The following is a 17,534-nucleotide window of genomic DNA, read 5'->3' as shown; positions in this document are numbered from 1 at the left end:
CTTTCATCCATCCACCTTCAAACTGAGTTCAATTTTATTCTACTTTCTATCTTCATCACAGCCTAGATTAAAGGAAGATACTTAAAAATACCCTGCTCTATTGTATCATTGCTTGCTTGAAAATCTTTGCTAATTTAGCACTTAAAGTTTGGGGCTTCTATTTCACAATTTCTTCATAATGTTAAGTGAAGTTATAGGTATTTAAAGAGAAAGGAGAGAGAGGCATTCCAACTCACCATCAAGAGGAAGTGTTAATTCTGTATGTGGCACTATGAACCAATACTTTCACACAGCAATGGCTGCAATGTCATACAATGAACTGTCCTTCAGAACAGGTACATAGTTGAGATCCTGACAACTTTGTGGGCATCAACAGCCCCAAAACATTTGCTGCAAGAAGAAAGTTGTTAATACAATAGAATTGTCCAAAGATAATCAGCCAATATCCACTGGCAGACATCCAAGGGAATCCAAGCCTGTTGCTCATCTTTTATTGGGTGACCATGACCCCTCTCACATTTTTCCCAGAGCTGAATCTGACAAGAACAAGACATAGTTCATATCACTTTTATTTATTTTTTACGTTGTGCAGATATTAACAAAGGAGGATTTACAAATGTACAGTATAGAAATAAAATTAAGTGGTACAGAAAATAAATTTCTTTCATCTTGCACCACCTAGTCGCAGTGGATGCTCTTTTCTGTATCTGGAATAAAAACTTACAGGATACTTTATCTCCTTGGAGAAGATCAAGAACTGAGCTTTTTCAGAAAACAAGGTTTCCAATTTCTTTGAGAGCACTGCTTTTATAATCTCTATGACAAGGAGAGATCTGTAGGGAGCATCAAGGGTTACTGTAATGTCTGTTTGAAATAGTTCTGGCAGTTCACTTGGGAAAAAAAGTGACAAGAAAATCTGTGTGGTATGGAAAAGCTGAGATTTCTGGGAAATGTCACCCATTCTTATGCTGCTTACTTTTCTGCGTGGTTTTCTAAATTCATAATTTCTTTATTTATCTAGCAGCTTGCCTAAGGATGAGGCTGCAACATGAGAGAATTATGCCTGAGTAGTCAAAGAAACTGTTATCTTGTCAGGATTTTGAAGAAAATCATACACATAGAACAAATTAACCTGACAACCAGGTATTTGGTGATCAAGCTTACCAGTGAGAAGGTACAAGAGTGTCATTTGGCCAGATCTTGCCTTTTGCAAAAAGAAAGTTAGCAGTTGTGTACAAATCAAGGATGTCAAAGCGGTTGTCTTATTGCAGGTAAATGGAGAAAAACAAATTTTGTACCAAATCCAACCTCTGTTGCTTTTGACATGAGTTTACTTAAGGATGGGTGAAGGCAGACTTCGGAAAAGTCAAAAACACAATCAAACTTATTTCGCTGAAAACTGTCACATAGATTCAAAATTGCTGTCATCCATCCTCAGAAAGACAAAGCTTTAAGGAAATGGACACTTCAACCAGTCTCAAAGGACTAGATCTGAATCAGCTGCTTAAAACACATTTGGCTCTATACACGGAGCACTCGGGTTACCAAAACTGAAGAATTTTCTGAATTCTTGCCATTTTATATAGCAGTAACTCACAGGATGTGAGTGTTTCCACAGGCTGCTTCATATAGGAAAATCCCCAGAAAGTGGTAGTAGAAGTGCTTGCTGCTGGTTATGACCAGCAAAGAAGGATGAGTAACCTTTGGAGACTGGCCATTCAAGAGGCCCTTCTTTGGGAAAGTCCGGGGGGGGAGGGGGGGGAGGGTTGGGGGAGGGAAATTAGTTCAGCATAGAATTTCCTAAGGGTTGTCTTTTTTTACAACCCCCCCCAAAAGAGGAGGCTAACTCAAGTTCTTGTTAATAAATTTCTTGGGGTGGAAAGGCATTGAATAATCACTGTTTGTAAATATATATTTGTAGGGTTTAGTCTAGAACAATTTTGATTCAAATATAAACAGATATGTTTTAGATATTATCACCAATAGTAATATAACAATATTAAAGCATAAAAATAACACTTATAATGTATACAGAAAAGGGAGAGAAATGATAAGGGTCCTAAGATGTATATAGTCACCACTCAGGGGATTCAGTTATGAAACTTGGTAATTGCAGCTTGTATGTCTCTTGGTTGAACTGGTGGTTGCAGTCCTGTCGAAGTGATGGGCTTGATCTGTTGGGAGTGGGGGAAGCCCCACCTCACTGCTGAAATGTCATGAGTTACACTTCAGCCTGAGATGGGAACACCTTGTATCTCCCCTGGGGCGGGGAGTTTTGCAATGGATCATCATAATCATCATGGCTAGGCTTCACAAACAAAGATTTGGGAAGGGCACTACCCACGCTTGCTGCAAGTGTGCTGGTGGCTAAAAAGGCCGATACAGGATAGGCAAGTCCAGTCACAAAAGGCACAGCAGAAAGTCTCCTTTGGCAATATTGATGAGGAACGGTCCTTTCTGCATTGTCTTTTCTCCTTGAGACTGACTCTGCGTGCATTCACAAAGGAAGCAGCAGCGTCCTGAATGGTGTGTCTCCATGAATCCTAATTGGAGGCCAGAGTGGACCATTGGTGGCAGTCAATATGGCCAAGGCTGAGGTGTTGTTTCAGGGAGTCCTTCTATCTCTTCTTTGGGGCTCCTCTCATGCAACAGCCGCTGGGAAGTTCACCATAGAGCACAATCTTTGGAAGGCGGTGATCCTCCATCCTGGAGACGTGCCCTGCCCAGTGCAGCTGCGTTCTCATCAGCATGGCCTCGATACTGCTGACCCCTGCTTGTACAAGAACAGACACATTGGTCACGTAATCAGACCAGTGGATGTTTAGGATTGAACGGAGGCAGCGCTGATGGAAGTGTTCGAGAAGCCACAGGTGGTGGTGGTAGATGACTCATGGTTCAGAAAGAGTAGACAGTACAATGCCTCTGTAGACACTAATCTCTGTACTTTTCTTCAGGTGTCTATTGGACCAGACTCTTTTATGGAGTTTTCTGAAGGCTCTGTATGGCTTTACTAGCCTGTTGTGTATCTCTTTGTCAGTCTTACCATCTGAGGAAACGATCTTCCCAGATAGGTGAACTACTGGAGTGGCTTAAGCTCTGATTTGCCTATGGTGATATGAGGATGATGGAAGACTTCCTGAGGTGCAGGTTGGTAGAGAACGTCTGTCTTCTTCAAGCTGACTTCCAGCCCAAAAATCTCAGCCAGCCTCTGCAAAGAAGGATATTAAGTGCTGCAGAGCTGCTTCTGTGTGAGCAACGAGGGCAACATCAACAGCAAAAAGCAGCTCACAGACAAGGTGATTCAGGGTCTTGGTGTGGGCCTTCAGTCACCTTAGGTTGAATAGGCTTCCATCGGTACGATATTGGATGTAGATGCCGTTTTCTTCATCAAGGTCTGCTGTGACTCTTTGGAGCATCATGCTGAAGAAGATTGTGAATAGAGTTGGTGCAAGAACACAACCACAACCTTGTTTCACAGCAGTGGTTATTGGAAAGGGCTCAGAGAGTGCATCACCATATCTGACTTGTCCACACTGATCCTCATGTAGCAGGATGATCATTTTGAGGAACTTGGGGGTCATCCTAAATGTTCCAAAATCTGCCACAGGCCTTTTCTGCTCACAGTGTCAAAAACTTTGGTGAGGTCAATGAAGGTTGCATAGAGACCTTTGTTCTGTTCCCTACACTTGTCTTGCAGTTATCTGAGAACAAATACCATGTCTGTGGTGCTCCTATTGGCTCTGAAACCACATTGGCTTTTGCAATGGATAGTGTCATGAGAAATATCATGAGTCTCTGGCACTTTCTAAGACTTTACAGCTCCCTATTTTGTCAGCATCGATCACAGTCCATCATGGTCCAACACTTGAGATGAACAGCCCAGGCCAGATGCAAAACATCTTTGAGATTCCCCAGAGGGATTTTAACAGCAGAGTCATCATGTAAGGGAGGACATTGGCACAATAAAAAGGATTATCCCACCTCACAGGATTTGCCTCTTATTAGCCTCTTTCCTTATCTAGAAATCCAGTTTGTAGCTTCAGGTAAACATGTCCTTCTGCATCTGGGATATTTGGACAATGGCACCCACTTATCTGATCTGAAGGTCCTTTTGAAGAAGTAGGCATATTCAGGGAGGGGTGGGCTTTGCTGGGTGAGCACCTGTTTCTTTTTGGTTTCCTACAGTGGACAAAAGTCTTGTGGTAATCTCAAAATGTTTAAGCCATCAACTATTTAGTCTCTGACAGCTTTTCACTAAGTGGTCAGTAAGGGACCGTTCTGGTAGGGAACTAATCACTTGATGAGGAGCACCCGCCAAATGGTAACTGAGCAGGAGAGAAGAGCTGAGGAATCCTCTTTTTCAGAAATTAGGTAATTTTCATTGTGGAAACAGCTAAGCAGGAAGGAGGATGGGTTCCTCTGTGATGGACCATGTAACTCAGGTGATCCAAGACATAATCTCTGCATGACACAAGAGGAAGGAGAATGATGAGTAGGAACTAATGGATACAAAAAGCAAATATTCTTGTTCAGGAACATATTTTCTTGTTTTCATATAATGTGCAAAGGACATACGCAGATATGTTCTTAGAAAGAATGCTACAGCAATTTCTTCTATTTCATGTGTGATGGTTTTGATCCATGGCTTCCTCAGTAACTAGGAGTAACTAAGGAAGTGGACATTACAAAGTATTCCACATGTGTTTTCCACGTAACAGAGGAGGAGGGGAGATAGGAGGGAGTTTGGTCTTCCTGGTTCCGGCAAGGCTGGGGGGAGCGGGAGGAGCCTGGACGGTCTGTTCTGTTGCCGTTGCTATCCTAGCCTGGGTTGTGGTGAGGCTGTGTCGTGCCTGTCCTCTTTTTCTCTCAGTTTGTGGTTGTATTTGTCTGTTTCATTTGTTTTGGTTTGTGTTTGTTTCTCCTTATTCCTTGTTAACCATTCTTCCCTCTCCCCTTTTCCCTTTTTTTCCCCTGGGGTGGGGCCCCACATAGCCAATGTACATTAATGCCGTCAGAACGTGAGAGTACAGAGACTGTTTCTATTTCTGCAGTAACTGGAGAGTCTCAAGACCTATCGGTGGTAGAGGCCGACATGAGCCTAACAGGAGACCAATGGGAAAAGCATTCCATCGTGACAGGGCCAGAAGCCCCTGGCATCCTGGGTATGGACTACTTAAAAAGAGGACACTTCAAGGACCCGAAGGGGTACCAGTGGGCTTTTGGTGTAGCCACAGTGATTGAAGGGGAGTCCAAACAGTTGTCTACTCTTCCTGGTCTCTCAGAAGACCCTTCTGTTGTGGGATTACTCCAAGTCAAAGATCAAGAAGTACCGATGGCCACTGCAACTGTACATAGGCGACAGTATCGTACAAACTGAGATTCTGTGATTCTCATTCATAAGGTGATCAGGAAGTTGGAGAGTCAAGGGGTGGTCAGCAGAACACACTCACCCTTCAACAGCCCTATCTGGCCTGTACATAAATCAGATGGAGAATGAAGACTGACTGTGGACTATCGTGGCTTGGATACATTTTACAGTCTATCTTAATGCTGGCTCCCAGAACCATAAAAAATCCTCAGCATCTCAAGACAAAACTTCATATCATTGCTCTAATTTGCCTTGTTGAGAAATACAATGATGTGTCAACACACTAACAAAAATGTAATGCCTGTGTTGCATAAAAGAGAGCTACTTAATGTCACTATCCATGGGGTTTTATGTGTAGTTTGAAAAATCAACTGCACCCATGTTGGCAGCTGGTAGTTAGAGTTACGTACATGCTTAATCTCAGGGGCACATTTTCATCCCACGCTGTACTATATTAATGCAGGTGATACAGACTAAGAGTGCGATGGAAATAATCTACAGCACATACAGTCAGCTTGCAAAGAAAGAAAGATATTTTTTCTCTTTGCTCAGGAAAGAAAATAACATAACCAGCTGATATTAGCCTCATCCTGTTCAGGCTGTTCTTTGCCAGGGGACTGTGCTGTGGTGGCTGCAGTGGCACCTCCTGTCAGGAGCACACAGGGAGGATGGGAAGCTGTCAGCCCGATGGGTGTCTCTCAGGGAGCACAGCCTGTTGCACTTCAGTGCACATGCAAGTCTTCATCTCAGCCAGGGAATGGGTATGGGCCAGTTCTCATCCACTGCAGGTAAAAAGAGCTGAAAGTAGGTCACTTGTGATAAGGCTCAAGTAACAGGTACAGGACAGGCTGTGCAGAGTCTTGGCTGGGTCAGGCTCAAGGCAGTGAGAATGCTGTGGAATTGTAAGCAGCTTCTCAGTGGGCAAAAGGAAATAGCAACTACGATCTCTGAATCTTTATAGATCCTGGAATTTTCCGGTTATGGTACTCTCCCAAGTCGGGCATGCAAAGAAAGTTTAATATGTTTTATATCCATCTATGTATAGCAAAACCAAATAAGCCAGTGTGTAAAAATATCTTGTTGGATCTGAAACTAACAGCTTGAGTCTCCACAGAAGGAAACCATTCAAGTGAGGTCTTGTACAGTCTCACAGATTTCTGTGCTCTACATTACAACTGTGCCTCACAACTAACAACATGGTCACTGATGTCAGACAGGATGTGCCACTGACTGTAGCCACTGGCTGTAAGTGCAGCTGTAATGGCATGGACATCTCACTGGAGCTGGGCAACCAGAAGTGCCAACCCTGTCCTGGGACGCATCGAGCACAGCATTGTCAACTGGTCAAAGGAGGTGATTGTCCTTCTCTCCTCTGCACTGGTATGGCCTCACCTTGAGTCCTGTGTGCAGTTTTAAGCACCACAATGTAGAAAAAACATTAAGCTATTGGATGGCATCCAGAGGAAGGCCACAAATATGGTGAAGGGTCTGGAGGGGAAGCCTTGAGAGGAGTGGCTGAAGTTTAGTTCAACCTGGAGGAAACTGAAGTGAGACTTCATGGCAGTCTACAGATTCCTTGTAAGGGAAAGCAGAGGGGCAGGTACTGATCTCTTCACTCTTATGACCAGTGGCAGGCCTCAAGGAAAAGGCATGAAGCTGAGCCATGGGAGGTTGAGGTTAAATAACAGGAAAAGGTTTTTTACCTAAAAGTTGGTTGGGCACTGGAACAGGTTCTCCAGGGAAGGGGTCACAGGACCAAGCCTGATAGAGTTCAAGAAGCATTTGGACAATCCTCTCAGGCACATGGTGTGATTCATGGGATGTCCTCTGCAGGGCCAGGAGTTGGATTCGATCATCCTGATGAGTCCCTTCCAACTCAGCATGTTCTATGATTCTGTGAAGTCAGAGAGGGATCTTTCACCTTTCCCATTCCCAGGGGTACTGCAGGTCACGTGGGCTGACAGCTGGCCAGCCCTCTCACAGGCTTCCATCCAGAGCATCACCAGCTGAGTCACAGCTGTAATTCTACCCTTTCTGGCACTTCTGACTTACAGAGGCAATAGCACAGCTGACCTGCATGTCTGTGGATTCTATCCCAACCAACATTTTCTAACTGATCTTCTGAGGAGAAGTTATAATTTGGGAGGTAAATTAATCATGCTTCAGCAGGATAGCAGAGAGCTTTTCTACAAAGGCAAAGGCAGGACCACTCACCAACTGTCAGTTTTCAGTTAGAGTTAGATAAAATTCCCCAGCTCTAGCATAAACTGAAATTATCGGTGGCTGATATATTACAATTGTCATGAAACCTGGTCGGGGTTTCGCTTTTCTCTTTGATGAATTCAATGAGTCCACTATGCTGGAGAAATGTGACTGAGCTGTCTATGCTCAGCAGCCCTTGGGGTCTTAATCAGTGAAAGCAAAGATCTCCTGGAATACTTGCATTTCCTTAAAACATCTTTTGTCAATATTATTCTCCTGTCTTACTATCCTGTAATAATTCAAATCAATCACCTGCCCTTGATGACTGCCCTGTCCTTCACTCAAGTGGTGAGGCTTGATGTCTTCTCTGCATCCTTTACACCAAAGTAGATTCAAAAGCCAAGCAGGCAACCCCTCTCCTGATTGTGCTTTGGGACACTTCTCATTTACTAAATTGACTCTCACACAAAGTCAGTCAAATCCCATATTTGCATAAACTCATGTAACTCAGATTACAGTTGACATTGTTCTCCAATGTCTGATCCATGCCTGTGCAAATTTTCTACAATATGCTATTGCCCTGTCTTGGAGGAACTATTTATATTTATTTTGCTATTTTGGGGGGGAGGTTTTCCAGTTTAATGGCTAAGACTGCTTTTTTCCACAGTGACAAACACCCTGTAAATCAGAAATAGAAGTATTTGCCCTCTTGAGACTGGAAAGAGAGATCATATCAATTTGACAGGTTCTAACAAATGCCCTTAGAAAATATCTTAGCTGGAAATCAGTTTTCATTTCTACCGACCTTAGTGAATTTCAAAGTGCTAAGCTCTTGATAATAGTCTGAGCCATTCAGTCCTCTCAGAGTATTGATTTTTGGCCCTAGAATATTTCTGTTCTGTACAAACATGTTATCCAGCAGCCGTTCAATACAGGGTGTTTTTATTCATATTTACAAATTCTGAATTTCATAATAAGTTAGGGAATATTTAAATCAGAGACAGGAACTTCATGTAATTGCAAATATCTCCCTTTATACATTTTTTGCCATTTTCAGATTCCTTTCTGCTCCTGACTCTTAAGACAAGTGTTTCACAACTGGGCCTCAGCAGGATTGTGAGCAGTGCTAGTACAATAAAGAATATTTTTTTACTCTTCAGACTGTAGCAGGCAGGAAGGAAAATACTGCCAACAGCTACAGACCCCCAAGGAGGCTTAAGTACCATTGTGAGTAATTCTTCCTGAAGAAATTTATTGAGAAGCAAAGGCAATGCCTAAATATCATTTTATTTGTACATTGCTCATTTGAATAACATCAGCATAACCATCCCTTTTGCGTGAGCATTTTTCTCCCTTCTGAGAGACTCCAGCGGATTCTGGGTGAGGCAGAAGGGAGCACTGTATTGCATTAAACTGTGCAACATTCAGGCAACACAAAGGGACCTTTCTCTCTCGGCACAGTATGTGGCAAAAAATATCATAATAATCATCATATGGGAGTGAATAAGAGAGAGCTGCCTTAGCCAGATCTTGAAAACGTGCATCCCCCACAGTGGGCTAGTGGGACTCTCACAGCACAAACAGCTCAAATAGCATTTTTCAGTCTTGGTGAGATTGTGCCGTGTGGAGCCTTTTCCTGAAGAGATTGCTGGGAGTGAGCATACAGCAGGAGAGCATTTTTGAGCACAGAGCTGGGCTGCCACAGCATGCCTGAGGCTTATGTCCACCAAAGGCTTTACAGGTTTACATAAGGAGCAAATGGATTTGGAATGATTTCCTCTCACTCTGAACCCAGCATCTTCAGCTATGTTCATGAAGTTATACACCCTTTTTTTCCCATTAAATCCCGTAGCGCGCAACATCTCTTTGTTCCTAGAAAAGTTGTTACCATGCAGGAGACAAAATCCAATACATCTGCACTAGTTCTTCTCTTCTGCTAGCAGCAACAATCATCTCCCACTGTTTTCTTTTCAATTCTTCCTACCCCAAATGCAAAAGGAGCCCAAGCCTGCAAGGCAGCGAGAACATCCCTAGAGAGCTTGAATGCTTCCATTACTCACCCAGCTGATCTAGACATATATTTTTATATTTCATTAAACAGAAAAAGCCACTTGATGTCATTCAGCTGTGAAGATTCTCTCTGCTATTGGTGCAAATTACATGTTCAAACAAGAGCTTTCTCTCATATAGCCAGATTCTTATGATTTCACCTTGTAAAGAAGTCGTAATCTTTTGTTATAAAGGCTTTTCTGCTACTCAGGTAGAGATAAAAATTTACATTTTACTCAGTTATAACAAAAAGCAACCTTCAGTACACCTCAGAAGAACAAAAGCTACCTACACTGCTCAAGGAGGAACAGACAATGCACAGACTCCTGCTCAGAGTGATCACTTTACTGCAGCATCCGTTTGACTCTGGAAATTAAGAGTGTGATCTGAAAAAATTCAAGGGATGAATAATTTCCAAAAAACATTTTTTGGAAAAGGGACTGCTTTTGTTTTTTTGTAAATCATCATCACCTTTCAGCATAATAATTGTGAGATCAATAGTGCCACAAGAACCAGCAATGGGTAATGTTCATGCTGCAGTCTGTTAAATGCTCCTAAGGTATGACCACACCAGTGCTGCAGTTCAGATCAAGAACACACACTGCAGACACCCACTTTTTCTGCACATAATAAAGTGTGTCTCAGGGAATGTAAACTGGATTATTTCAAATAAGTGTTGGCTAAAGGGTTCACTGGACCATGCTTGTCCCTCACCATCATTCCCAGCATCAAAAGGACCAACAGTTTTCTGAAAGCAACAGTGGCATCCATAAATGCCCTTAACCTGCTGAAAGGAGCAAGAAATTAGGAGCACAATTGTATTTCTGCCCCACAGGCACTCTGCCCCACAGAGTACCTGCCCACACAGGTACTCTGTATTTCAGTAAGCACATGGAGGGCGCTTCATCCTTCATCCTTGAAATGGTCACAGTAGGGAAAAGTTTCTAAAGCTACTAACCTGTCCAACCTATTGTGTCTGTATCAGAAGGAGGAAAGTCTCACCTTCTTTCTCTGTCCTTGGACTACAGGAAAAACCTACGGACTGGCTCACATATAGAAACCTAAAACTAAGGCAGATAATTATCTCTTTTCTGATCAGACATGTACAAAGACCAGAGGACAACTTGACTTTCCTTAGTAGTATCTGTACCTATGAACAACACACATTTCTCTTGCAAAGAGCGCAGGGTCTGATAGACAGGGACCACATCAGCTGTAGAGCCAATGCAGCCAAAGGTGCTCAGGGCCCTGAGAACCTGGAGCTTGCCACATAGAAGACAGGTACTGCCTGTAGTAACTTACATCCAGACTCAGGTGTTGTCTAGGAGGGTGTGTGAGGTACATGATTGCAGATTAACAGTAACCACGTGTGCAGGAGGCTTGTAGCAGGAACGGGCTTCAAGATAATGCAGACAAGTTCTGTTGAGTGGAAGGGGCAGATTGATTTGTAGCGGTCTTGAAAAGTATGTATGTCCTGGCAAAGGTAAGTTAGCATTGAAGCTGTTAGCTGGGCTCTGTCTGCCTCAAGTCATTTAAGGAAACAGGTTTGATTTTAAAAAATAGCAGTGTAGCACAGCAGAAACTCTGGGCTGCTGAGCAGGGTGGCTGTGTCAGCCTCTTAGTCAGAGAGAGGTGCTTCCTGGGAATGCTCCCTTATTGTTCTGGGTTGTTTAGGATGACATGTTTAAATAGCAGAAAATGAAGTGGGTTTCATTTAAAGAAAGCTGTGAGCATCTGCCACTAACCCTCCCAGCAATGGAGCACCACTCAGAAAAGGCAAATTTGTCCCTGGATGTACTGGCACAATTTTTTCCACTCTCAAATTATTTTCCTTTCAGACGTGCCACTGTTGGTCTGGGCTCACCTGCCCCTCTGCAGATTGCACCCACACAGGGTCTCGGGCTTCCCTCCTGACTGAAAGGCTGTGATGTGATCGAGGCTGAGGCAGCTGGAGCGGCTGCTGCCAGAAATGCTGCCTGCACAGCGACAGGGCAGAGCACCTCTGCTGCCGTGGAGAGCTGTGACACAGTCAAATGTATTTTTCACCTAATGCAAAAGGCTGTCACATATTTGTCTCAAGGTTACCAGTGTCCCACTCCACTTGATCCTTCTCATGAAAGGAGAGAGCTGAGGAATTCTGTTGTGATTAATAACCTTATCTATCCCCTTGAGCTTATTTTTTCCCTCCATTTTTAATTTTACGTTCTGCTTACCAGCTGCTCTTGCTCATTAAAAAAACAAACCCTCTCTAGTTCTCATTAACACCATATGTCTGCTGGTTATTTGAGAAATGAATGCAAAATATATTTAAAGGACTAGTCATATCATGATAGGCAAAAAGATTGAAAGGCAAAAAGCTAAGGAGATGCACGTTGGACTCTGTCTTCTTGCTGTTACACTTGCTCTCCTCAGCTAAACCCAATACAACGTCCCACCACAACCCTCCCTCCCTGCTCCACCAGTGCCTCCACAGCCGTGATGAAATCACAGCCATGTCTCTGGCTCTCATTAATTCCCTAGCAGAGATTTTTTTTTCTCCTCACTCCTTCTTCGAGGAAGTAGCACTGACCCAAAACTCACTTTCAAAAGGGAGCCAAAAACACTGCTAATTGGAGACAGTTGTTTCTGAAACACTTGCAAAGTTTTGCAGGGCTGTTCTGAAGCATTTGGAAACCTGAGCAGCACAACACACAGACAGCTGCTGTTCTCTGCTTCCCTCTTCACAACCCTCAGTATGTGGTCTTTTAAACACTCTTTTTTCTGAAATGTCTCTATTGTTCCACATTCAAACATACTTATTTAATTTGAACTGTGAACATAGATAATCAGTTTTCTTTGGAACATAGTAAATAAAAAAGTCTAACCTATATCTCTTCTCCAAAAGCTTCTGTCATGAAACAAATCCCGTTCCAGTATTTATAAATTCAGTTCCCATCCTGGCACTCTGATTGGTAAAGGAGAGTATAAACAGCGCAGGATTTGGCTTGTCTTAATGCCTCTGCACTTTTTAGAGTGTGACATCTCATCTGATGTGTATTACCTCCAGCAACATATGATCCCTTGGCAAAATGAACGTGTCCAGATTTCTTAGACAATCTATTACCATCGGACCCAGAAGGAACAGAGCTGCTGAGTGACGTTTTTACAGCACTGACATTGAAATTCATTGTTCAATGTGGACCTGCAAATGGCTACGGTGACAGGAATGAAAATCTATATATTTGCATAAAGATTTACAGAGAAATTTTCATATGAAAATATATATATATTTCCTCTGGCAACTGAGCCTGTAATATGAACAACATTACTGATCATGATCTTTTATTTGTTTGTTTGTTTATTGCTTTTCCATAGGAAAAAATAGCAAGCGGTTAATAGCCTGAGAAGAGACTTCCTGCCCAGAGGATACAGGGAACAGCAATGGCTCTAACTGGATCTTCTGCAACAGAAATTCCTGTTTGGAATAACAAAAACTTGCAGTTTCTCCTGTCAGGCTGAGCCTATGCTGCAGGTGGATTATTTTCATTTTTCCCTAAAGCACACCTGGAAAAAACTGAAGCACATGAATCACTAAAGATAATGCATGAAAATGTTGAAAAGGCAGGAAAAATCTGATTCTTCTGATCACTTGGCATGCTGCACAGAAGACTTCTTACCATCCATTACAGGAAATTTAAGTAGTAAATGAATTGCAGTAGTTTAGAGGACTGGAAAAAAAAACAGTATGGTAGAATACCTTGCAGTGGGTGCTGCATAATTAATAAGATGTTCATACTGACCATGGGGAGGAATATATAAGAATACCTGGGTTTAATGGTTTATAGAATCAAATCTTCCTATAGTTCCCATAAAAGTTATTCAATATCTGGCTGGGCCAATGTGAGGGAAAGCTCCAAGTGCAATTTAATTGTATTAAAAATATTTCAAACCATGTTTTTAATTTCTTACACATATGATTTTTTTTCTTTGTTGCTCCTTTTTGGTTCCCATCAGGTTTCACTAACTGTGCTTCAGCCTAAGGGCATGGACAGAGACCTCTGACTCCTGCAACTGACAGTGGGTGCAGGAGCCATGCAAATATACAGCTGCACCAAAACTCCTCTCGAGACTACACTGGGGCCAGATTTGCCTGGAGCAGGTCCAGGGAGCAAGAAGCATCACAAGGCTGTACTGCACATCCAATCATCCACTGTTGCTCCTGACTTCCTACTGGTCCTGTGGCTCTCTGTGTGCCCTGGGAAGCCAAGTTCACCTGAGCATCAGGCTCATCAGTCTGAGACCCACATGGCCCATGGCACCAGCAAAGTTTTGTGGATGTTCTGGACTAACGCAGAATTTTCACCATGGGTGGAATATACTTTGTGTTGTTACTCCTCTTGATAAAAGGATTGTTGCTTGGGAAGGAAACAGAAACTCTATGGTTGTTGGGGGGGGGGGCGGTTGTGGTTTGTTTTTTTTTAATAGACATATTTAGGGGTTGAATTGCAGACTTGAATTTGAACTATTTGGGGAAAACTGATGAACAGTTTAAAGAATGTGTTGAATCAATTCAGCATCAAAGCACAGTGTTGGTTGACTTATGGCTCCCAGTGCTGTGAGATCTGGCTGCCCTCTGTTGCTCTTAAAAGTGCATCTGGTGGTTCCTGCATCAGCAAACTGTTTTGCAATGCAAAAGAAAGTATGTTTTCAGGTTTTTGTTTCTTAAATCAGACTCTCAGACATAGATTCTCAAGGGTATCTAAGAATGACTAATTCTGTTCTGGATCACTGGGGACAGAGAGTCTATTTTTTTGTATAGCTGAGGCTCAGCATTTTATGACCAGTATAAGTTCCGCTCAGCATTTTATGACCAGTGTAAGTTCCTGAGCAGCTGTCAGTTAAATCTTTTTGCTTCCCTTCCCTTCCCAAACCTTCCCTTCCCAAACCTTCCTTTCCCAAACCTTCCCTTCCCAAATATTCCCTTCCCAAACCTTTCTTTCCCAAACCTTCCCTTCCCAAACCTTCCCAAGCTTTCCCTACCCAAACCTTCCCAAACCTTCCCCAAACTTTCCCAAGCCTTCACTTCCCAAACCTTCCCTTCCCAAACCATCCCAAACCTTCCCTTCTCACCCTGTCCCTTCCCCTGTCCCTGTCCCTTCCCCTGTCCCTGTCCCTTCCCCTGTCCCCTTCCCCTGTCCCTTTCCCTTTCCCTTTCCCCTTCCCTTTCCCTTTCCCTTTCCCTTTCCCTTTCCCTTTCCCTTTCCCTTTCCCTTTCCCTTTCCCTTTCCCTTTCCCTTTTCCCTTCCTATTTAAAAAAATGGAATACAAAGCTTTTGACACAACCATTCCACTCTTTTAAGAGAATGAAACCTGCACTATGGTGCATTTACAGACAGTCATGTCTCAGTGGAATTTTCCCTTTGCCCATTTTTGAAAAAGAAGGGGCACTTAGGATGAAATCGGCAATGAAAGGCACTAGAGATACTGAAGCAGTAGAAATCTGATATCAGAACAATTATTAAATACCACCATTACCATGTGTCAACAGACTTACAGGAGTTTGTAAATTAAGCTGGTGTAGCTGTAATTACTGAGGAACTGTTCTGTCATTTTTAAATGTTCTTTCAAATTTACATGAACCCTATTGAAACACCAAGATAATGCATCTTCCAGGATGTGTGCTGTGCACAGAGGTGGTTTGGGGTCTTTTTTAAAAACCTGCCCTCTTCTCAGGTGACAAAGGTGAGGATTTAGTGTGGATTTCTGCTAGGATTCTTGTACAATTGCAAGCACCTAGAAAAAAACTGCAAGACGCTGTTATATTTCATTTATAGAACACTGATGGAAGGAGGGCATTAGCAGGTAAAATCATTCCTTCTCAGTGCAAATGATGAGCAGAGTGCCTCTTGGTATCCGTACTAATAGACTAGTTCTGCATAACACTGGCAGTTTTATTTCTGAACTTGCTGCTCACCCAAAATCCTTGTCTGATTTTCTTTAAAAAAATAAACAAAACCCAAAACAATAAAAAAAACCCCTTTTTCTCCAGAGAAAGCCAGTTTCAAAAGGGTTTATTCATTAGGGTCCTGTAAGTTTTGCTATTTATTTATTGTGCTAAAACTATTACCTATATCTCGTCATTGTGAAAATGAAAGCAAGCACCAAATGAGTGTCTGAATGAAAAAACTTGTCTTTTTGCAGAGTTAATTTAATCCCTTACCTGGATTTGGTATTGCAAGGAAACCACTGGCATAAATCTGAAATTAGGTTTTTCTGCTAGGGTACAGGTTAATGCTGGGGTGAAGATGAGAATGCAAGTATAAGGTCTCAAATGCTCTTGTGTCCTTCCAGTAAATCCCTGATGACCTTCCTTGCAAGCCACAGGCAAGGGAAGTGCCTTGACTTTACCCAGCACAGAGATCAGCACAGAGAGTCTCTGGATCAGGGACAGCAGGCAGCAGTAGGGAAGGCACCACAAAAACATGATACAAATGTTTGTGGCATAATCTGCATGCTGAAAAACTTCAGTATTCTTGTCCCAGAGAATAGCTGGTTTGTATCTTAACCTGGAATATGGTATGACCACCTTGATTTCAGCCTGCTTCTGATTAGGCTGCCCTATTTTCTGCATCTCCCACTCAAACCATTTCTTGATATGAGCAGGTACTTTTTGGATGAGTGTTAGTAAAAAGCATACTTGGCACACAATATTTACTGGAAAATGACAGCTCTGGCAACAAGTCTTCCTTCTGGAAGACTGGACCACTCTATCTATCAACACCTTAGTGGTAGTTATTTAATTTAATAACTAGATTTTGCATTCTGTGACTCCCATAGGAGTCCAGCTCAGTGTAGTGACAGGCAGTATACACAGCAGCCTTTTTGCATGTCCCTCTGCTTGATGTTTGTGTCTAAATTGGGGAGTTTCAACAAAATAATTGATGACTGCAGCAAGATGAAATGAGATCCTAATCCTTTTGCTCACTGATCCAGAGAGTTTAAGCCCTTTAGGGAACAGCAGGTTCCCTCACCTCATCACAGATATTACAGCTCCTACATGATATTCTTGTTCTGCTCCTTGAGCCTAGCAATCTGTGCTTGACCAGAGTCTTCCAGAGAAGTATCCTACTGCTGCTGGGAGTCCTCAGGAAGCAGAGACCCTGCTCTTTCCCTGACCACCTACTCTAATAGCTACTCATGTCAAGTTCATATCAGAACCTTATTTTTACTTACTCAAATTTTCCATGTCCAGGATCAAACCACTGGAACTCATTATACCTTACTCCACCTTGAGCTTAACGAGCCATTCACTAATTGATATTTTCTTCCTGTCAAGTTTTTCCAGGTCATAATCAAACAATGCTTCATTTTTATTTCTGGCAGCCTGAACAGCCCAAAAATTTTGAAGCTCATATATTTCAGCATTTCTTCCACATATTGCACCCTTTTTGGTGTTTTTTCTGTGTCTTTGGGAGCCTTTTGACATCCTTTATAATGCCGATGTTAGGATGCAACATGCCCCCCTCCACCCCCCTCCCCCTCAAAGGCACTATCAGTGACTAAAAGGAGAGTAGGATGTCCCAGCTCACATAAATACATCTTCTTCTAGCTCCCTGAATCCCTTGCCTGAATCATTCCCTGGTCCTCAGTATGCTGTGGATAACAATCCCAGTCCTCCTAATGCTGTGGATAACAATCAGTCCTGACTTCTTTGTTATCTCTCTCTTGAGACACAGAGAAAATGCATTTTTCTCCAAGTGTCTTAGTGGGGCTGACACCGGACCCCTGTGACAGCATAATCCTTTCTCAAGCACCTGCTGCGCTGCCCCATCCTGTGGATCTGGTGTGAAAATCTTGGCCCTACTCAAATGATAAGTGCTGCAAAGCACCAACACCTCCTTTCCATGTTTCCTTTATGGATCATCCAAATGGAGAC

Source organism: Pithys albifrons, chromosome 1 (assembly GCF_047495875.1).
Source record: "Pithys albifrons albifrons isolate INPA30051 chromosome 1, PitAlb_v1, whole genome shotgun sequence".
Taxonomy (NCBI): domain Eukaryota; kingdom Metazoa; phylum Chordata; class Aves; order Passeriformes; family Thamnophilidae; genus Pithys; species Pithys albifrons.
Note: the sequence above shows the minus strand (reverse complement) of the source record.